General features: G+C 54.2%; 1 long non-coding RNA gene across 2 annotated transcripts in view; it reads right to left on the bottom strand.

Moving 5' to 3' along the window:
- LOC126469577 (uncharacterized) overlaps positions 1–22742 on the bottom strand; it is a 305340-nt gene that overhangs the window by 94236 nt on the left and 188362 nt on the right. For both annotated transcript variants that reach the window (XR_007586022.1, XR_007586023.1), the window contains exon 3: positions 1354–1457. This is a non-coding gene — a long non-coding RNA (uncharacterized LOC126469577). The remainder of the gene's footprint in view (positions 1–1353; positions 1458–22742) is intronic.

Genomic DNA, 22742 nt, shown 5'->3' with positions numbered 1-22742 from the left:
ATTCGTGGCTTTTCTGAGAGGAAAGCCCTGCTCACTTTGTCGAGACTCTTTTCTGTGCCTGTAATGCACACTGGTGCTTTTGTTTCAACCCTACCTCGCAGTACCACTGCCAGAGCCTAAAGGCAATTCGTAACACAAACTACCAACAATGCAAATCCTGCAGTGCAGTCTGATCATCATTCCTATAAAGCTGGATACGCATACAGTAGATAGTTTTACGTCTTGACTGGCTGAAGTAGCCCAAGTTCAATTAATCCCACCCTGTACATCGAATACATCTGCTGCCCGGCTATGGGACGATTGGGACAGCTGTACCCAGGTCTCAGTCTACGATCTACGAAACGCCACCGACCAGCAAGTCGCTCGGCTCCAGATTGTCCAAAACAGACTTCTTAAGGTGGTGCCGCTTCTGCCGCGAGACTATCCAACAGAGCAAGCGTTGCATACTTACAGGAACACTTCTGCAACATGTCTCAAACCTAGTTTTCTAAAACAGAAGGCTCACAGAATGTTCTCATCCAGACGCTGGAATCACTAGTGCATCACCACGCACTGCCCTAGCAGCTGCGTATTTAAAGTCAAGTGAGACAAAAGCAAAGAAAATAAAGAACCAAAATAACGGTAATGCTTTAAGTGAAATAAACTACCTGAAAATGAGTGGAAAAACCGATAGGTTTACACTCCAGAGATAAAAAATAACTCGATCTCTGGGTTGGCTGGACAGGTACGACAGTCAGTTTTACCCCTGATAAAGGTGGAGACAGCTGTCGAAAGTTGGACGATTTTGTTTCAAATGACCCCGCTTCAAAAACCAGCAGATGTTATTCGACAGATTGATTTACTTAAAGCCCAGATAGCTTTAATTAGCTCGAGTACAAACTTATGGAAGAGTTCGTCCGTCTCAGACAAAGGATCTACCTTAAAACTACGATATACGTCCCTCCCAGTGCGGTAGGAATTGTTTGTCGTCACCTTTGTATGGGACTGTTCCTGTAAGTTGCTCCACCAGTTCCGTGACACTGGATGAGCAGGTGCTTCTCTGCGCCAGAAGGCAATAGGGGAAAGAATGACGGGACTTCACATGTTCATGAAAAAGTACAGTAAAGTTTACCTATGAAAGGAATGAATGCAACACTGTCTCCAATCTGAATGGTTCGACTTTAGAGATATGAACAACTTTGTTAAACACTTTACATTTGCCCTGCCACATGAAATTCACTGCTGGAGCTCAAACATGAAGTAGATCCTGAGTACTACGAGCAGTGTCTTTTACGTTATTAAACTCTTGGAAGGAGGGGTGATTATTTTCTTAATATTTAGTCTTCGGTGGAAAATAAATAATCGGTCGCTCACCATTAGTCAGACGTAAGTGACCCTGATGGCTTCCTGCGTAGATGGACGCGACATTGTCGAACCAATATGAGTTCCTATGCATCGTCCTTCCTGGCAGACAACGCCTGAAACAGAAGAGATCTTATTAAAGCACAAAATCAATTGGTTTCTTACAGCAAGTTTGAGGAATTGGATTTTATATCAAGTGCTCCCTGTCGTTTATTTCTCTTTACGTATGAAATTCGACACAAGAATAATCAGGAACTTGATTTTTCGAGCAGAATTTCTCACACATGTGTACACAGTACTTAACATCAGTTGGCTGCGCAAGGTTTACAGAGTTTACTAGAATATATTTCACAAGTACGTCTTTCTTTGTTTAGGGCGCTCAGCTACTAAGGTCAGTAGCGCCCAGTCACAAACGTTAGTGCACTAATAGCGTAGAAAAACGAAAGGGGGCAACATCACAAAGTACTTACAAAGACGCAGGAAAACAAAAGTTAGATCTTTTTGGACAAATCCGGCAGTGTAATAAAACGAAGGACACGAGCAGCTGCTCGAGCGTCATCAGCTAAAAGTTCCTGTAAGGTAGACGGCAGACATAGGACAACACGAGTGAATAAAACGGGGACAGGACAATAAAACATGGCGCACCGTCAATGGATGACCACAGCAGCCCTGCGGGGCGGGGTCACTGGACAACAGGTAGCGGTGGCTAAATCGGCAATGCCCAATCCGCAACCTGGCCAAGAATGGCGTGAGGTGGTCTTCCAAGCCGTCGGGATCGGTTTGATGGCCCTAAGCTTATTTTCATGGAGAGAGGACCAAGCCTCATGCCACAATGATGAAACATGCCGACAAAGAACCCCACTAAAATCAGTTGATGGGACACAAAAGGAAGCTGCCTGAGGCAGGAGGACGGCAGCCTTGGCCGCAGCATCAGCAGCTTCATTCCCAGGCACACCAAGGTGGCCAGGAATAAAACAAAAAAGACACGAGCGCCAGTATCAACTAGCGACTGAAGGGACCATTGAATACGTTGCACGAGAGGGTGGTCTGAATATGGGTCACGGAGACTGAATGGCGCTCAAAGATGGTTGGTTGGTTTTGGGGTCTGATGGGGCTAAACATCGAGGTAATCAGTTCCCAGTTCCAAACAGACATACTTGTAAAAGACCTATACAGTAAAGGCGTAACTTCTGCACCCAGAGGGAGGGAACACCAAGGGGTACAGAGCTAAAATGAACACCGCAGTAACACAAAATAGAGGACACTCAAAAGGAGCAGAGCAAATAGTTGACTAGAGTAAAACCGACTACAGTGGTTGATGGATCAGGTAAAAGGTCAACCCCTTAACGACAAACTAAGAACCTCTAGCTGGAAAGCGTTGAGAAAGGTACCAACGCAACTTGTTTCCATAAGAGACTATTTTGGTATCCAAGTCACAATTGAAGGTCACTGGAGTGGGTGTAGCCTGAGAAATCATGCGAGAGCGCCCACACTAGAGCGAGTGATAAAACCCAGCTGCACAGATAAAACGTAAAACGGTCAGCTATAGAAGCATCGTCACCGAGAATTGAAGGAAGTGCAGTTGGTAAATTAAAGGACTGCCGCAAGGGGACTAAAAGGGGGCAGTCCATCAGAAGATGGACCACTGTGAGCCCTGCATCACAGCGACACTTGGGCGGGTTCTCACGACAAAGGAGATAGTTCTCTGCCGTCTCCGAATTGGACATACGCGGTTGATCCACAGCTGAGTCCCTAAGCGTGCCCCTCAAGGGTGAGTTCCATACTGCCATGTATGACTTGATCATGTGGAGCTTATTTGGAGTGTTCAAGACAGACCATTCAGAGCTCCAGACATCGCGGACCTACCGATGTAGGGCTGACCAGAGGTCTCTTTCCACAAGACCAAGCTCCAGGGGTGGCGAAGTGGTGGCCTGCTTGGCCAAACGATCAACACGTTCGTTCCCTGGAATGCCGATGTGGCCCAGGGTCCACACGAACGTCGCTGAACGACCACACTCTGCGAGAGCAAAAACGTCATCCTGAATACCGCGCACCAAAGGGTCCCGAAAAACACTGGTCGAGTTTTTTTTGTTTTGGTTTTCAGGGCGCAAAACTGCTATGGTCATTAGCGCCCAGTCCGTGACTTAGGAAACAGTAAGAAACCTAAAATGGAAACCAGCAGCAATGGAAACGAAAGTCATAAAATTGGAGAAACTAAAAGCAGAAGGGAGGCTTAAAAATCCACTACAGAAAGGGGATGGTTGTCCCCAAAAAAAGCTTCAAATGACTGACGTCATTTCACTGGCACTAATAAACTCGAGAACGCGATCGGCTGAGCGCGTGTCATCTGCTAAAATCGACGATATATCAGGCGATAGCTGTAGACGGGAGCGTAACGGAGTAAAATAGGGGCACTCAGTTAAATGGTGTCTTACCGTCCACAGCTGAGAGCAGTGGGGACAGAGTGGGGGAGGATCGCCGCTTAAAAGATGTCGATGGCTAAAAATAGAGTGCCCTATCCGGAGTCTAGTTAAAATTACCTCCTCCCGACGACACGTTCGGGAGGAAGAGGTCGAAGCACAAGGAAGAGCTTTCACGTCCCGCAATTAATTACGGGGAAGCGTCGACCAATGTGCGTGCCATAAATGAACAACACGACGACATAAAACGCTCCGTAGATCGGCGAAGGGAATCGATTGGATAGCTGACCTAAGAAGAGAGACTGCAGCCTTGGCTGCAATATCGGCCGCCTCATTTCCACAGATACCAACGTGTCCTGGGAGCCAGAGGAACGCCACCGAGACGCCCCCCATGTGGAGCAAGCGCAGACAGTCCTGAATGCGGTGTACCAGAGGGTGCACAGGGTAAAGAGCTTTGAGACTGAGGAGAGAGCTGAGAGAATCTGAGCAGATAACGCACTGTATCCGCTTATGGCGGCGGATGTAGTGGACAGCCTGGAGAACAGCGTAAAGCTCCGCAGTATAAACCGAACACTGGTCGGGAAGCCGAAAGTGATTTGGGGTGTCGCCAACATTATAGGCACTCCCTACACCTAACGATGTTTTCGAGCTGTCGGTGTAAATAAATGTGGCTTCCGCCATTTGTGCACATAGAGCAGCAAATGCCCGGCGATAAACAAGTGAAGGGTTACCATCCTCGGGAAATCGACAAAGGTCACGGAGCAGGCAGATCCGGGGACGCAGCCAAGGCGGTGCTGTACCCCAAGTTGTCAAGAAGGTTTTATGAAAGCGGAAGGAAAGAGAATGGAGGAGTTGACGGAAGCGGACTCCCGGTGGTGGTAGTAGGGAGGAGGGGCGGCCTGCATACCCTACATCAAAGGAGGCGTCGAAAAAATGTCATGGGCCGGATTAGCAGGCATGGAAGACAGATGGCTAGCATAACGACTCAGAAGGACTGCTCGCCGATTGGACAGCGGAGCTTCAGCAGTCTCAGCATAAAGGCTTTCCACAGGGCTGGTGTAAAAAGCTCCAGACACTAAACGTAATCCATGGTGGTGGATAGAGTCGAGACGACGAAGAATAGACGGCCGAGCAGAGGAGTAGACTATGCTTCCATAGTCCAATTTCAAGCGCACTAAGGCGCGATGGAGGCGGAGAAGGACCACTCGGTCCGCTCCCCAGGAGGTACCAATCAGGTCACGGAGGGTGTTGAGGGATCGCAGACAGCGAGCCGAAAGATAGGAAATGTGGGAGGAGCAGCACAGTTTTCTGTCAAACATAAGACCCAAGAATTTAGCGACGTCCGAAAACGGGAGGTTGACAGGTCCTAGATGTAAGGAGGGCGGAAGAAACTCCTTACGTCGCCAAAAATTAACACAAACGGTCTTACTGGGAGAAAAGCGGAAGCAGGTTTCGATGCTCCAAGAGTGGAGGCGATCGAGACATCCTTGAAGGGGTCGTTCAAAAAGGCTGGTCCGTTGAGAGATGTTGTACATCGCAAAATCGTCCACAAAGAGGGAGCCTGAGACATCGGGCAGGAGACAGTACATAATGGGATTTATGGTAATGGCAATCAGTATAACACTCAGCACGGAGCCCTGGGGTACCCCGTTTTCTTGGGAGAAAGTACAGGAGAGAGTAGTGTTCACCCGCACTCTAAATATGCGCTCTGCCATAAATTCGCGAAGAAAAAGGGGCAGCCGACCTCGAAAGCCCCAAGAGAACAGCGTGCGGAGGATGCCTGTCCTCCAACAGGTATCGTATGCTCTCTCCAGATCAAAAAATATTGCTACTGTTTGGCGTTTCCGGACAAAATTGTTGATGATGTAAGTGGAGAGAGCAACAAGATGGTCAACTGCAGAACGATGCTTTCGGAATCCGCATTGGGCAGGTATTAAAAGACTGCGGGATTCCAGCCACCACGCTAAACGGTAATTCACCATACGCTCCAAAACCTTACAGACACTACTCGTGAGAGAAATGGGGCGATAGCTAGAGGGGAGATGTTTGTCCTTTCCAGGTTTCGGAACAAGAACGACGATAGCTTCCCGCCATCGTCTGGGAAAAGTACTGTCGGTCCAAATTCGATTATAAAGGCGAAGGAGGTAACGCAGACTATGGGTTGATAAATGTAGCAACATTTGGACGTGAATACTATCCGGTCCTGGGGCGGAGGAGCGAGAAGAAGAGAGCGCATGTTGGCGTTCCTGCATGGAGAAAACAGTATTGTAGCTTTCGCGATTTTGAGAGGAGAAAGCAAGAGGTCGCACTTCTTCGGGAGAAACGCTGGCGGGTAATTTGAAGAGCTCGAAATCTCAGCAAAGTGCTGACCCAACGAGTTAGAAATTGTGACGGGGTCCACGAATGTATCATGCGCGACAGTGAGCCCAGACACTGGGGAGAAACTAGGCGCGCCTGAGAACCGTCGAAGCCGACTCCAAACTTCCGAGGAGGGAGTGAAGGTGTTAAATGAGCTAATAAAGAATTTCCAGCTCGCCTTCTTGCTATCGCGGATGACACGACGGCATCGCGCACGGAACTGCTTATAGCGGATACAGTTGGCCAAAGTAGGATGGTGGCGGACAAAGCGGAGAGCACGTCGCCGCTCACGTAGTGCATCACGGCATGCCTCGTTCCACCAAGGAACTGGGGGGCGCCGGGGCAATTCGGAGGTGCGTGGTATTGAATGTTCCGCAGCTGTAAGAATAACGTTGGTAGTATGTGTGACCTCATCGTCGACGCTGGGAAAGTGACGGTCATCAAATGTCGCCAGAGACGAAAAAAGTGCCCCATCAGCTTGGACAGACTTCCAGCATCGCGGGCTCATGTATGGCAGTTGAGGCTGCAGTCTAAGGACACATGGAAAGTGGTCACTCGAGTGTGTATCATCAAGGGCGAACCATTCGAAGCGCCGAGCTAGCGGAACAGTACCGACCGCAAGGTGCAAATGAGAAAAATTTGTTGTGGAGGCAGATAAAAATGTAGGGACCCCAGTGTTGAGGCAAACAAGATCCGTTTGGTGGAAGACGTCTAGCAATAGTGAGCCACATGGATGTGAAGATCCCCAAAGCGGGTGGTGGGCATTGAAGTCCCCAACCAGCAAATAGGGGTGTGGAAGCTGACCAAGAAGATGAAGGAGATCAGCTCATGCCATTGGTGTGAATGATGGAATGTATACAGTACAAAGAAAGAACGTGTATCCGGAAAGGGAAAGACGGATGGCGACAGCTTGGAAGGAAGTGTTTAAGGGGATTGGGTGATAATGGAGAGTATCATGGAGAAGAATCATGAGTCCTCCATGTGCTGGAGTGCCTTCAACAGAGGGGAGATCATATCGGATGGACTGAAAATGAGGGAGAACAAAGCGGTCATGGGGACGCAGCTTTGTTTCCTGAAGACAGAAGATGACCGCCGAGCAGGATCGTAAGAGGATCGACAATTCATCCCGATTGGCTCGAATACCGCGGATATTCCAGTGGATAATGGACATAGGGTGAACAGAAAATGGAGGAATGTGACCAAAGTTGCTGTCAACTCAACGACTGCTCAGAGCTTGCGACCGACAGCATGGTGTGGCATTCAGCCGAAGGCAGAAGATCCTGATCCATAGGTTGTTTAGGAGCAGCTCCTGGCACCAGCGATCGGCCGGTTGATCGGCCGCCAGCAGTGCGCCTCGGCGACACAGAAGACGGCCGAGGGCGATTTCCGCCAGGAGGTGCTGTAGATGGGACACGCCTTGGCGGAGAAGGAGATGAACTGGGTTTCTTTGTAGCCTTCTTGGAATTATGATGTTTAGAAGGAGGAACCGATGGTTGTGAAGTTGGGGTACGTAAAAATGTTCATGAGTGTGCTTTTTTTTCGAAGTCTTGGTGTCTGACTTTTGGGCTCGGGATTTAGCAGAACCTGACGAAGGGTGAGCCATTGAGTGAGCAGGCGAAAGTGGGGAGGTTGAACGGGCGATCTTTGCGCTGGACGATCTGACGACCGTGGTACTGAAGGTGAGGTCACAAGTCTGCATGGCCACCTCCTTTGATGGCCGAGGAGAGGCAAGGACAGTGCTGTGTTTTCCTGTCTGAGGCACGGTGGGCTGTTGACTGGCGAATAATTTTCGAGCAGCAAAGGTCGACACCTTCTCCTTCAGTCTGATTTCATGGATGAGCTTTTCGTCCTAGAAAACGTTGCAATCTCGAGAGGAAGCAGCGTGGTCACCCATACAGTTGATGCAGCGAGGGGATGGAGGTGGACAGGCACCCTCATGGGCATCCTTGCCACACACAACACATTTGGCCGGATTGGAACAGGACTGGCTGGTGTGATTGAACCGCTGACACCGACAGCAACGCGTAGGGTTTGGGATGTAACGGCAAACGGAGATTATCTCCTAGCCCACTTTGATTTTCGATGGGAGTTGAACTTTGTCAAATATCAAGAAGACAGTACAGGTTGGAATGAGGTTCGTGTCAACCCTTTTCATGACTGAACAGCCGTTACACCCTGGTCAGACAGGTAGTGTTTAATTTCCTCGTCGGACAATCCGTCGAGGGAGCGTGTATAAACGACCCCACATGATGAATTTAAAGTGCGGTGCGCTTCCACCCGGACAAGGAATGTCTGTAGCAGTGAAGTACGCAGCAATTTTTGTGCCTGGAGGGCACTGACTGTTTCTAACAACAAGGTGCCATTCCGTAATTTACAGGACCTGCAATTGCGTCGACACCTTTCTGAATACTGAAAGGGTTGACCGTGGAGAAGTCGTGACCTTCGTCAGACCGAGAAACAACAAGGAACTGTGGCAACGATGGAAGAACTGACTGTGGCTGAGACTGAGTGAACTTACACTTGTGAGCAGACATAGTGGAAGGTGAGGAAACCATTGCGGAAGAATCCCCCATGATTACCGGCGTCTCTGATGGCGCGCTCCTCCCTTGTGGGGGCCCTCTCTGAGGGCACTCCCGCCTTAGGTGATTGTTCACACCTCAGGTCACACCTCCTGACAAACGGATGGAGGGACCAATCGGCACTTTCGGAAGTTATCAGCTCGGGTAATCACCCCTCCCTGGGCCTGGCCGTTACCAGGGGGTACGTACGTGTCCTACCTGTCTACCCGGGGTGGGGAATTACGCGTTACCCCGTCACTGGCTACGCACAAAAAGGCGTGGGTCGGCCTTCAGACACGCACAGGGAGGAAGAAAGAGAAAAGGAAAGGAAAGAAGAGGTCTCAAACGCCGCAGCAGAGAAAAGGAAAGGAAAGAAGAGGTAAGGAAAAGAGAAGTACAAAGGAAGGATGAAGACATACAAGCAAGGAAGGCGAAGAATGCAGTACATTTACTAGCGTCCGTCTCCGGACGTAGGCACAAACCTTACTCCCAGAGGGGGGGAAAGGGAAGGAAAGAGCCAGAGGTGATGGGGAGGGGGGGGGGGGGAGCGAAGGTGGGGGATGGGGAAGGATGCAGAAAGGGAAGGTATGCAGCCTGGAAAGGAAGGAAGGCCACATTAGCTTGGGGTCCCGTGCTCGCTACACATGTATCCACAAAAGAGTTGTGGACCCCCTGGAAGGACACTGGTCGAGTGCTTGCAATGCACTCGGAGTCACTGCATATGACAAATGACTCCCCAGGGCAGGAGGAAAGGTGAGCGAGTGCGCAATAAAGAGCAACCAGCTCTGCAGTGAAAACACTGCTCCCACAAGGCAGGGAATGCTGCTCAACGTAGGCTCCATGGATGAAAGCAAACCCAGTGCGTCCATCGACCACAGAACAATCTGTGTAGACTACATCTGCTTCGCCAAACGAGGTAAGAAGAGCCAGGAATTGTTGACGAAGACTGACAGGTGGAACGGAGGACCGAGTTGCAGGACAAATCCAAGCAAAGCCGCAAGCGAGGGAGTGACCAAGGAGGGGTAGGAGAAGAGGGCCGGAAGGATGGAGGAAGGGGAAAGGACTCCAGTGACGAGAGAAGGGAACGAACGCGGACCGCGATCGGGAGACCCGACCTAGGCCGCCGTCGTGGGGAGGGGAGCGCAGTGGATGGAAAAAGGAGCCTGCGGTTTACGTGGTTGGGCGAGGCATGGATGCGGGCGATGTATGACGCAAGCAACTGTTGGCAGTGGAATCGTAGGGCAGGGATTCCAGCTTTTACAAGAAGGCTAGTCACCGGACTAGTGTGGAAGGCACCCGTCGCCAGTCTGACGCCACAATGGAGAATCAGGTCAAAGACCTGCAACGTTGAAGGTGCTGCTGAGTCGTACACCATGCTCCCGTAACCAAGATGGGACTGGACTAAGGCCTTATAGAGCTGCAGGAGGGTTGTTCGTTCAGCCCCCCAAACGGTGTTGCTCAGGCAGCAAATGATGTTTATGTGCCACCAGCACTGTTGTTTAAGCTTGCAAAGATGAGGTGTTCAAGTGAGCCGAGCATCAAACAGCATACCAAGGAAGCGATGCATCTCCTCAATACGAAGTAGTTCATTGGCAAGTTAGAGCTCTGGATGGAGGTGGACCGTTCGACGATGACAAATGCATCACTTGGGTCTTAGAGGCGGAGAACTGAAAACCATGGTTGGATGCCCAAAAATGTGCCTTACGGATAGCTCCCTGCAGCCGCCGTTCAGCGACACTGATGCTTGCACACTGTAATAAAGACAAAAGTCATCGGCATATAGAGAGGAACAGACTGATGAGCCCACTGCAGCCGCAAGACCATTAATCGCCAGCAAAAAGAGGGGAACACAGAACCGAGCCCTGCAGGAAACCGTTCTCCTGAATATGAGCAGAGCTAAAATAAATGCCAACTCTAACCCAAAAGGAGCTATTGGACAGAAAATTCCGTAGAAAAATTGGAAGTGGACCCCGTAAGCCCCATTCGTGCAGCATAGCAAGGATATGATGGGGCCAGGTGGTATCGTATGCCTTCCGAAGATCAAAGAAAACAGCAACTAGATGTTCTCGCAGAGTAAAAGCTGTACGAATAGCCGACTCTAGCGAGACTAAATTGTCGATCGCTGAGCAGCCCTGACGGAAGCCCCCCTGTTGCTGGGATTGGATGCCCCGAGCTTCGAGGATCCACATGAGCCCCCGACTCACCATCTGTTTGCACATAACGTTGGTAAAGCTGCTAGGGCGATAGCTATCAACCACCAGCGGATCTGCACCAGGTTGGTAATGCTATCCTGCCAACGAGTTGGGAGAACGCCCTCCATACAGATGCGGTTGAACAGGTCGAGTAATTCACCCTGACAGTGAGCCGAGAGATGGCGAAGAAACTGGTTGTGAATTCGGTCTGGACCTGGAGAGGTATCGGGGCAAGCTGTAAGGGCACTTTGGAACTCCCATTCACTAAATGGGGCGTTGTATCGTTCCCAACATTGCGTGCGAAACGACAGCTGCGTCCGCTCAGCCTGCTCTTTAATGGCGCTGAATTCTGTGCTGCAGCCTGCTGTCGCGGAAATACGAGCGAAGTAGTCTGCCAGATGTTTGGCGATGGTGATTGGGCCAGTACAAAGTGTACCCTGAAGAGAAAGGCAAGGGACAGACATATGAGGGCGAAAGACAAAAATGCGCAGAACCCTCGACCACACCTGAGATGGGGAGGTGCGAGAACCTGTGGTGGCAACATATCGTTCCCAGCAGTCCTGTTTGCTCCACTGGATTAACTGCCGAGCCCGGGCCCGCAGCCATTTAAAGGCAAACAGATTCTCTAGGGAAGGATGACGCTGTTATCGTTGCAGGGCTTGCCAGCAGTTCCCGATAGCTTCTGCAATCTCTTGTGTCCACTAAGGGACTGACTTACACCTTAGGGTACTTGAAGAGCAAGGGACAGTTGCTTTGGCAGCAGAAACAATGGCCATAGTGACCTTGTCCACTGCCGAATCAATGTCACCAGGAAGCGGAGTAATGGCCATAGTAGCTGACGTGTAGGCTGCCCAATCAGCTCCACGAATAGACCATCATGGCAGCTGGTCAGGGGGTTGGAATTGAAGAGAAACCAGGATAGGAAAGTGGTCGCTCCCACAGAGGTCGCTACCACAGAGGTCGTGGACCCTCCAACTGAGGCATGGAAGAAAACCTGGGCTACTAAGAGAGGTCAATGGCCGAATATGTGCCATGAGTCAAGATAAAATATGTGGGAGAACCAGTGTTAAGGAGGCAAACTTCCTGCTGTGCCAAGAGAGCCTCAACATTCCTACCCTGGCTGGAGATTTGGGCCCCACCCCATAAAGGGTGGTGGGCATTTAAGTCCTCCAAAAGGAGGAATGGCAGGGGGAGCTGGGTTTTTTTTTGTGGTTTTAGGGCGCACAACTTCAATGGTCATTAGCGCCCTGACTACGTTAAGAATGCACCGCGAGGCACAAGTTTAAAACAACAACTAAAAGGGAAAACACGATAAAAGACAGACTGACAGGCATAGGATTAAAAAACAGCATCATCAAATGTCCTTAGAGAGGTTTGTCAAATTGATAAAACGAAGAACACGAGCAGCTGCTCGTGGGTCATCTGCTAAAATGGCATCTAAAGTACATGGCAGGTTAAGATCTAGACGCAGTGTGTTAAAATCTGGACAGGACATCAAAATGTGGCGGACCGTCAGCAATTGCCCACATGGGCAGAACGGCGCCGGCGCAGCCGTCAGCAGATGGCGATGGCTGAACCGGCAGTGTCCAATGCGTAACCGGGCCAAAACGACCTCCCGCCGAGAAGGGCGGGAGGAGGACGTCCAAGCTGCGGGAAGAGGTTTCAAGGCCAGAAGCTGCTTGTCCGTAAGTGCAGCCCAATCGGCATGCCACAGCGATAAAATGCGCCGACAAATGACCCTGCTACAGTCTGATGAAGGGACACAACAAGAAGCTGTCCGAGGCTGGAGGACCGCAGCCTTGGCCGCGGCATCTGCAGCTTCGTTCCCAGGGATACCGACATGGCCAGGGACCCACATAAAGCTAACCGGAGAACCGACGTCCACCAGCTGCTGAAGAGAGCGTTGGATCCGGTGCACGACAGGGTGAACTGGATACGGATCACTGAGGCTCTGGATGGCGCTCAGGGAATCAGAGCAGATGACATAAGCAGAATGTCGGTGGCGGCAGATGTAAAGAACAGCCTGGTAGAGGGCAAAGAGCTCAGCTGTGAAAATCGAACAATGGCCATGGAGCCGGTATTTGAAACTTTGTGCCCCGACAATAAAAGAACACCCAACCCCCTCATTGGTCTTTGAGCCATCTGTATAAATGAAGGTCATATTGATGAACTTCGAAAGAAGTTCAACAAAACGGGAGTGGTAGACCGAACCGGGGGTAACCTCTTTTGGGAGCGAGCTGAGGTCAAGGTGAAAGCGGACCGGAGCCTGGAGCCAAGGTGGCGTGTGGCTCTCGCCCACTCGAAAGGTTGCAGGGAGTGAAAAATTAAGGTGTTGAAGGAGGCGACGAAAGCGAAATCCAGGGGTAGCAGGGCAGAGACATACAACCCGTATTGACGGTCGAGAGAGTCGTCAAAAAAGGAACGATAAGACGGGTGGTCGGGCATTGACAGTAGCCGACAGGCATACCGACAAAGCAGTATATCGCGCCGGTAGGTGAGTGGCAATTCGCCAGTGTCAGCATGAAGACTCTCTACGGGACTAGTATAAAATGCTCTGATCGCAAGTCGTAAACCCCAATGTTGTATGGTGTTGAGGCGGCGTAAGATGGATGGCCGTGCAGAGGATTAGATGAAGCTCCCATAATCCAGCTTGGAGCGGACGATCGACCGATATAGACGAAGCAGGACGGTTCGATCCGCTCCCCACGACATACCACTGAGAACACGGAGGACATTTAAAGAACGGGTACAACGGGCAGCCAAATAAGACACATGTGGAGACCAGCTAAGTTTCCTGCCAAATGTAAGACCTAAAAATTTTGTTGTCTCCACGATTGGGAGAGCAACGGGACCGAGTCGTAAGGACGGTGGGAGAAACTCTTTGTCGCGCCAGAAGTTAATACAGACCGTCTTCTCGGCAGAAAAACGGAAGCAATTGGCGACACTCCAGGAGTAAAGACGGTCAAGAGAACGCTGAAGACAGCGCTCCAGGACACGTGTACACTGCACGCTGCAATAGATGGTAAAATCGTCCACGAAAAGGGAGCCTGATACATCAGCTGGGAGGCAATCCATTATTGGATTGATCGCGATGGCGAAGAGAGCGACGCTCAAAACTGAGCCCTGTGGCACCCCATTCTCCTGGCGAAAGGTGTCGGACAGGACAGAACCCACACGTACCCTGAACTGTCGATCCATTAAAAAAGAACGAATAAAAAGAGGGAGGCGGCCGCGAAGGCCCCATGTATGCATGGTGCGGAGAATGCCCGCCTTCAAACAGGTGTCGTAAGCCTTCTCCAAATCAAAGAACACAGCCGCGGTCGGGCGCTTCCGCAAGAAGTTATTCATAATGAAGGTCGAGAAGGTAACCAGATGGTCAACAGCAGAGCGGCGCCTACGAAATCCACATTGTACATTGGTAAGTAGGCGTCGAGACTCGAGCAGCCAAACCAATCGAGAGTTAACCATTCGCTCCATCACTTTATAGACACAGCTGGTAAGCGAGATGGGTCGATAACTGGAAGGCAAGTGCTTGTCCTTCCCCGGCTTAGGAATCGGGACAACAATAGACTCGCGCCAGCATGCGGGAACATGTCCCTCAATCCAGATGCGATTATAAGTACGAAGAAAGAAACCTTTACCCGCAGGAGAAAGGTTCTTCAGCATCTGAATATGAATAGAATCAGGCCCTGGAGCGGAGGACCGTGATCGGCCAAGTGCGTTTTCGAGTTCCCGCATGGTGTATGGGGCATTATAACTTTCACGATTCGAGGAGCGGAAGTTAGGTTGCCTAGCCTCCTCTGCCTGTTTGCGGGGGAGGAAGGCAGGGTGGTAATGAGCGGAGCTCGAAACCTCGGCGAAAAAGCGGCCGAAGGCATTGGAGACATCCTCAGGGGCCACAAGGACGTCATTCGCGACCGTCAAGCCAGATAGCCGGCGCAGGCTACCCCAGACAACAGAAGGAGTAAAACTGTTGAAGGTGCTTGTGAAAGCAGCCCAGCTGGCTTTCTTGCTTTCTTTAATAATACGACGACACTGAGCACGTAATCGTTTATAATTGATACAATTCGCCACTGTAGGGTGGCGTTTAAAGGTGCGTAAAGCACGTCGACGAGCACGTAAAGCGTCTCGACATGCTGCAGTCCACCAGGGGACCGGTACGCGACGTGGAGAAGAAGTAGGGTGAGGGATGGAATATTCAGCAGCAGTGAGAATGACTTCCGTGAGGTGTGCGACCTGACGATCGCAGCTTGTAAAGGTTTGATCCTGAAAGGTCGCCCTGGAAGAGAAGAGCCCCCAGTCTGCCTTGGAGAGGGTCCAACTAGAGGAGCACGGAGAGGGGGTATGCTGCAGGAGATGGATAACACACGGGAAGTGGTCGCTCGAATATATATCAGAAAGTGCATACCACTCAAACCGGCGTGCAAGTTGGGGAGTACATATAGAGAGGTCTAAATGGGAATAGGTGTGAGATGTGTCTGAAAGAAAAGTAGGGGCGCCAGTATTGAGGCGGACAAGATTGAGCTGGTTGAAAAGGTCTGCTAACAGGGAGCCCCTCGGGCAGGATGCTGGAGAGCCCCAAAGCGGATGGTGGGCATTGAAGTCTCCAGTTAACAAAAATGGTGTAGGTAGCTGAGCAATAATTTGCATCATGTCTGCCCTGGTAACGGCAGATGACGGAGTGTAAACGGTACAAATGGAAAATGTAAAAGTGGGGAGAGTAATGCGGATGGCAACTGCCTGCAGGCCGGTGTGCAACGTGTTGGGATCGTAGTAAATATCATCCCGGACCAGCAACATAACCCCTCCATGAGCCGGGATACCTACCACAGGGGGTAGGTCAAAACACACAGAGGTGTAGTGTGCCAAGGCAATTTGATCGCATGGGCATAGCTTCGTTTCCTGGAGGGCTACGACGAGCGGACGGTGCAAGCGGAGCAGCTACATCAAGTCCTCTCGGTTGGAGCGAATGCTGCTAATATTCCAGTGATTAAGTGCCATCGTAAGAAGAAAAGGAAGATGAAAGAAGGGGTCACCTCGAAGGCCGCTGAGGGCCTGGCTTCCAGCGAGCACTGCCGCCGCTATCAGTAGGCGGACAGTCATCGTCCATTGGGTCTATAGGTTCATCGGCCATCTTGGGAAGATGGCCGGGAGGGGAGCTTCCTCCGCCGGTGAACGGCCAGATGTTCGGCTACCAGCGGTGCGGCCAGGCGAAACGGATGACGGCCTGGGGCGGCAACAGCTGGGTGGCGCAGGAGAGGAAATGCGCCGTGGCGGAGAAGGAGAACTGTGCTTCCTATGAGCCCTCTTGGAAGGACGTTTGGTGGAAGTACCGGTCGAAGGCTGGGAGGTCGAGGTACGTAGGAAGTCTGCACGGGACGGTTCCTTCTTGAAGGCCCGTGCATCTGACTTCTGGGTCTTCGTCTTGGCAGAAGCTGATGAAGGTGCTTGTGTCTGAGGGGTGACGGGAGGAAGAGGAGACGTCGACCGGGCGATCTTAGCACTGGCCGAACGGACGACTGGTGCTGAAGGTCAGATCGCATGTCTGGGTTGCCACCTCTCTGGTAGTCCGAGGAGAGGCGAGGACAGTACTGTATTTCCCCGCTGAGAGCAGCGTGGGCTTCCTACTAGCCAATAGCTTGCGAGCAGCCGAGGTGGACACTTTCTCTTTGACCCCAATTTCTAGGATACAACGTTCTTCCTTATAGACAGGACAGTCATGGGAGGATGCTGCATGGTCACCCTGACAGTTCACACAACGAGGAGACGGAGATGGACAGTCACCCTCATGGGCATCCCTGCCACAAGTGACGCATTTAGCCGCATTGGAACAAGACTGTCGAGTGTGATTGAAACGCTGACACTGGTAGCAGCGCGTAGGTGTCGGGACATAGGGGCGAACAGAAATTACCTCGTGGCCCGCCTTGATGCGCGATGGCAGCTTAACACTATCGAAGGTCAAGAAAAGTGTCCGGGTCGGTACAAGGTCATTGTTGACCTTTTTCATGACCCTATGGACAGCCGTAACGCCCTGCTCAGCGAGGAATGATTGAATCTCCTCGTCAGTCAATCCGTCGAGGGAGCTAGTATAGACCACACCACGAGACGAATTGAAAGTTCGGTGAGCCTCCACCCGGACAGGGAACGTGTACAGGAGTGTGGCCCGAAGCAGTTTTTGTGCCTGAAAGGCGCTCTCAGTTTCTAGTAATAAGGTACCGTTACGCAACCTGGTACAAGATTTGACAGATCCGGCTATGGCATCTACACCCTTCTGGATAACGAAAGGGTTGACAGAGGAAAAATCCTTTCCGTCCTCAGATCGAGAAACGACGAGGAACTGTGGGGCAGGCGGTAGTACTTTTGTCACTGGTGGCTGGTCACGTTTCCGTTTTTGGGCAGAAGTCGAGACAGATGGAGTGAAATCCATTGCGGAGGAATCCCCCATGATTGCCAGTGTCTCCGATGGCGTGCTCCTTCCTTGTGGGGACCCTCTCAGAGGGCACTACCGTCTTAGGTGAATGTTGACACCTCAGGTCACACCTCCCGAGAAACAGACGGAGGGACCAATCGGCATGGTCAGAAGGTATCAGCTCAGGCAATCACCCCTCCCCGGGCCTGGCCTTTACCAGGGGGTATGCGTGTGCCTTACATGTCTACACAGGGCGGGGAATTACGCGTTACCCCGTCACCGGCTACGTGTGCGAACGCGTGGGTCGGCCTTCAGACACGCACAGGGAGGAAGGAAGAAGAGGAAAAAGGAGAGAGAGAGGGGGAGAGAGGACAGACTGTCTCAAACGCCGAGGAGGAGGAGGAGGAGGAGGAGGAGAAGAGGAGGAGGAGGAGGAGAAGAGGAGGAGGAGGAGGAGAAGAGGAGGAGGAGGAGGAGAAGAGGAGGAGGAGGAGGAGAAGAGGGCGAGGAGGAGGAGAGGAGGAGGAGGAGAAGAGGAGAAGAGGGCGAGGAGGAGAAGAGGAGAAGAGGGCGAGGAGGAGAAGAGGAGAAGAGGGCGAGGAGGAGAAGAGGGCGAGGAGGAGAAGAGGGCGAGGAGGAGAAGAGGGCGAGGAGGAGAAGAGGGCGAGGAGGAGAAGAGGGCGAGGAGGAGAAGAGGGCGAGGAGGAGAAGAGGGCGAGGAGGAGAAGAGGGCGAGGAGGAGAAGAGGGCGAGGAGGAGAAGAGGGCGAGGAGGAGAAGAGGGCGAGGAGGAGAAGAGGGCGAGGAGGAGAAGAGGGCGAGGAGGAGAAGAGGGCGAGGAGGAGAAGAGGGCGAGGAGGAGAAGAGGGCGAGGAGGAGAAGAGGGCGAGGAGGAGAAGAGGGCGAGGAGGAGAAGAGGGCGAGGAGGAGAAGAGGGCGAGGAGGAGAAGAGGGCGAGGAGGAGAAGAGGGCGAGGAGGAGAAGAGGGCGAGGAGGAGAAGAGGGCGAGGAGGAGAAGAGGGCGAGGAGGAGAAGAGGGCGAGGAGGAGAAGAGGGCGAGGAGGAGAAGAGGGCGAGGAGGAGAAGAGGGCGAGGAGGAGAAGAGGGCGAGGAGGAGAAGAGGGCGAGGAGGAGAAGAGGGCGAGGAGGAGAAGAGGGCGAGGAGGAGAAGAGGGCGAGGAGGAGAAGAGGGCGAGGAGGAGAAGAGGGCGAGGAGGAGAAGAGGGCGAGGAGGAGAAGAGGGCGAGGAGGAGAAGAGGGCGAGGAGGAGAAGAGGGCGAGGAGGAGAAGAGGGCGAGGAGGAGAAGAGGGCGAGGAGGAGAAGAGGGCGAGGAGGAGAAGAGGGCGAGGAGGAGAAGAGGGCGAGGAGGAGAAGAGGGCGAGGAGGAGAAGAGGGCGAGGAGGAGAAGAGGGCGAGGAGGAGAAGAGGGCGAGGAGGAGAAGAGGGCGAGGAGGAGAAGAGGGCGAGGAGGAGAAGAGGGCGAGGAGGAGAAGAGGGCGAGGAGGAGAAGAGGGCGAGGAGGAGAAGAGGGCGAGGAGGAGAAGAGGGCGAGGAGGAGAAGAGGGCGAGGAGGAGAAGAGGGCGAGGAGGAGAAGAGGGCGAGGAGGAGAAGAGGGCGAGGAGGAGAAGAGGGCGAGGAGGAGAAGAGGGCGAGGAGGAGAAGAGGGCGAGGAGGAGAAGAGGGCGAGGAGGAGAAGAGGGCGAGGAGGAGAAGAGGGCGAGGAGGAGAAGAGGGCGAGGAGGAGAAGAGGGCGAGGAGGAGAAGAGGGCGAGGAGGAGAAGAGGGCGAGGAGGAGAAGAGGGCGAGGAGGAGAAGAGGGCGAGGAGGAGAAGAGGGCGAGGAGGAGAAGAGGGCGAGGAGGAGAAGAGGGCGAGGAGGAGAAGAGGGCGAGGAGGAGAAGAGGGCGAGGAGGAGAAGAGGGCGAGGAGGAGAAGAGGGCGAGGAGGAGAAGAGGGCGAGGAGGAGAAGAGGGCGAGGAGGAGAAGAGGGCGAGGAGGAGAAGAGGGCGAGGAGGAGAAGAGGGCGAGGAGGAGAAGAGGGCGAGGAGGAGAAGAGGGCGAGGAGGAGAAGAGGGCGAGGAGGAGAAGAGGGCGAGGAGGAGAAGAGGGCGAGGAGGAGAAGAGGGCGAGGAGGAGAAGAGGGCGAGGAGGAGAAGAGGGCGAGGAGGAGAAGAGGCGAGGAGGAGAAGAGGGCGAGGAGGAGAAGAGGGCGAGGAGGAGAAGAGGGCGAGGAGGAGAAGAGGGCGAGGAGGAGAAGAGGGCGAGGAGGAGAAGAGGGCGAGGAGAGAGAGGAGAGAGGGCGAGGAGGAGAAGAGGGCGAGGAGGAGAAGAGGGCGAGGAGGAGAGAGGGCGAGGAGGAGAAGAGGCGAGGAGGAGAAGAGGGGCGAGGAGGAGAAGAGGGCGAGGAGGAGAAGAGGGCGAGGAGGAGAAGAGGGCGAGGAGGAGAAGAGGGCGAGGAGGAGAAGAGGGCGAGGAGGAGAAGAGGGCGAGGAGGAGAAGAGGGCGAGGAGGAGAAGAGGGCGAGGAGGAGAAGAGGGCGAGGAGGAGAAGAGGGCGAGGAGGAGAAGAGGGCGAGGAGGAGAAGAGGGCGAGGAGGAGAAGAGGGCGAGGAGGAGAAGAGGGCGAGGAGGAGAAGAGGGCGAGGAGGAGAAGAGGGCGAGGAGGAGAAGAGGGCGAGGAGGAGAAGAGGGCGAGGAGGAGAAGAGGGCGAGGAGGAGAAGAGGGCGAGGAGGAGAAGAGGGCGAGGAGGAGAAGAGGGCGAGGAGGAGAAGAGGGCGAGGAGGAGAAGAGGGCGAGGAGGAGAAGAGGGCGAGGAGGAGAAGAGGGCGAGGAGGAGAAGAGGGCGAGGAGGAGAAGAGGGCGAGGAGGAGAAGAGGGCGAGGAGGAGAAGAGGGCGAGGAGGAGAAGAGGGCGAGGAGGAGAAGAGGGCGAGGAGGAGAAGAGGGCGAGGAGGAGAAGAGGGCGAGGAGGAGAAGAGGGCGAGGAGGAGAAGAGGGCGAGGAGGAGAAGAGGGCGAGGAGGAGAAGAGGGCGAGGAGGAGAAGAGGGCGAGGAGGAGAAAGAGGGCGAGGAGGAGAAGAGGGCGAGGAGGAGAAGAGGGCGAGGAGGAGAAGAGGGCGAGGAGGAGAGAGGGCGAGGAGGAGAAGAGGGCGAGGAGGAGAAGAGGGCGAGGAGGAGAAGAGGGCGAGGAGGAGAAGAGGGCGAGGAGGAGAAGAGGGCGAGGAGGAGAAGAGGGCGAGGAGGAGAAGAGGGCGAGGAGGAGAAGAGGGCGAGGAGGAGAAGAGGGCGAGGAGGAGAAGAGGGCGAGGAGGAGAAGAGGGCGAGGAGGAGAAGAGGGCGAGGAGGAGAAGAGGGCGAGGAGGAGAAGAGGGCGAGGAGGAGAAGAGGGCGAGGAGGAGAAGAGGGCGAGGAGGAGAAGAGGGCGAGGAGGAGAAGAGGGCGAGGAGGAGAAGAGGGCGAGGAGGAGAAGAGGGCGAGGAGGAGAAGAGGGCGAGGAGGAGAAGAGGGCGAGGAGGAGAAGAGGGCGAGGAGGAGAAGAGGGCGAGGAGGAGAAGAGGGCGAGGAGGAGAAGAGGGCGAGGAGGAGAAGAGGGCGAGGAGGAGAAGAGGGCGAGGAGGAGAAGAGGGCGAGGAGGAGAAGAGGGCGAGGAGGAGAAGAGGGCGAGGAGGAGAAGAGGGCGAGGAGGAGAGAGGGCGAGGAGGAGAAGAGGGCGAGGAGGAGAAGAGGGCGAGGAGGAGAAGAGGGCGAGGAGGAGAAGAGGGCGAGGAGGAGAAGAGGGCGAGGAGGAGAAGAGGGCGAGGAGGAGAAGAGGGCGAGGAGGAGAAGAGGGCGAGGAGGAGAAGAGGGCGAGGAGGAGAAGAGGGCGAGGAGGAGAAGAGGGCGAGGAGGAGAAGAGGGCGAGGAGGAGAAGAGGGCGAGGAGGAGAAGAGGGCGAGGAGGAGAAGAGGGCGAGGAGGAGAAGAGGGCGAGGAGGAGAAGAGGGCGAGGAGGAGAAGAGGGCGAGGAGGAGAAGAGGGCGAGGAGGAGAAGAGGGCGAGGAGGAGAAGAGGGCGAGGAGGAGAAGAGGGCGAGGAGGAGAAGAGGGCGAGGAGGAGAAGAGGGCGAGGAGGAGAAGAGGGCGAGGAGGAGAAGAGGGCGAGGAGGAGAAGAGGGCGAGGAGGAGAAGAGGGCGAGGAGGAGAAGAGGGCGAGGAGGAGAAGAGGGCGAGGAGGAGAAGAGGGCGAGGAGGAGAAGAGGGCGAGGAGGAGAAGAGGGCGAGGAGGAGAAGAGGGCGAGGAGGAGAAGAGGGCGAGGAGGAGAAGAGGGCGAGGAGGAGAAGAGGGCGAGGAGGAGAAGAGGGCGAGGAGGAGAAGAGGGCGAGGAGGAGAAGAGGGCGAGGAGGAGAAGAGGGCGAGGAGGAGAAGAGGGCGAGGAGGAGAAGAGGGCGAGGAGGAGAAGAGGGCGAGGAGGAGAAGAGGCGAGGAGGAGAAGAGGGCGAGGAGGAGAAGAGGGCGAGGAGGAGAAGAGGGCGAGGAGGAGAAGAGGGCGAGGAGGAGAAGAGGGCGAGGAGGAGAAGAGGGCGAGGAGGAGAAGAGGGCGAGGAGGAGAAGAGGGCGAGGAGGAGAAGAGGGCGAGGAGGAGAAGAGGGCGAGGAGGAGAAGAGGGCGAGGAGGAGAAGAGGGCGAGGAGGAGAAGAGGGCGAGGAGGAGAAGAGGGCGAGGAGGAGAAGAGGGCGAGGAGGAGAAGAGGGCGAGGAGGAGAAGAGGGCGAGGAGGAGAAGAGGGCGAGGAGGAGAAGAGGGCGAGGAGGAGAAGAGGGCGAGGAGGAGAAGAGGGCGAGGAGGAGAAGAGGGCGAGGAGGAGAAGAGGGCGAGGAGGAGAAGAGGGCGAGGAGGAGAAGAGGGCGAGGAGGAGAAGAGGGCGAGGAGGAGAAGAGGGCGAGGAGGAGAAGAGGGCGAGGAGGAGAAGAGGGCGAGGAGGAGAAGAGGGCGAGGAGGAGAAGAGGGCGAGGAGGAGAAGAGGGCGAGGAGGAGAAGAGGGCGAGGAGGAGAAGAGGGCGAGGAGGAGAAGAGGGCGAGGAGGAGAAGAGGGCGAGGAGGAGAAGAGGGCGAGGAGGAGAAGAGGGCGAGGAGGAGAAGAGGGCGAGGAGGAGAAGAGGGCGAGGAGGAGAAGAGGGCGAGGAGGAGAAGAGGGCGAGGAGGAGAAGAGGGCGAGGAGGAGAAGAGGGCGAGGAGGAGAAGAGGGCGAGGAGGAGAAGAGGGCGAGGAGGAGAAGAGGGCGAGGAGGAGAAGAGGGCGAGGAGGAGAAGAGGGCGAGGAGGAGAAGAGGGCGAGGAGGAGAAGAGGGCGAGGAGGAGAAGAGGGCGAGGGAAGGAGAAGAGGGCGAGGAGGAGAAGAGGCGAGGAGGAGAAGAGGGCGAGGAGGAGAAGAGGGCGAGGAGGAGAAGAGGGCGAGGAGGAGAAGAGGGCGAGGAGGAGAAGAGGGCGAG

This window comes from Schistocerca serialis, chromosome 3 (assembly GCF_023864345.2).
Source record: "Schistocerca serialis cubense isolate TAMUIC-IGC-003099 chromosome 3, iqSchSeri2.2, whole genome shotgun sequence".
Taxonomy (NCBI): domain Eukaryota; kingdom Metazoa; phylum Arthropoda; class Insecta; order Orthoptera; family Acrididae; genus Schistocerca; species Schistocerca serialis.
The sequence above is the reverse complement of the archived record's forward strand: the minus strand, read 5'-3'. Positions and strand labels throughout refer to the sequence as shown.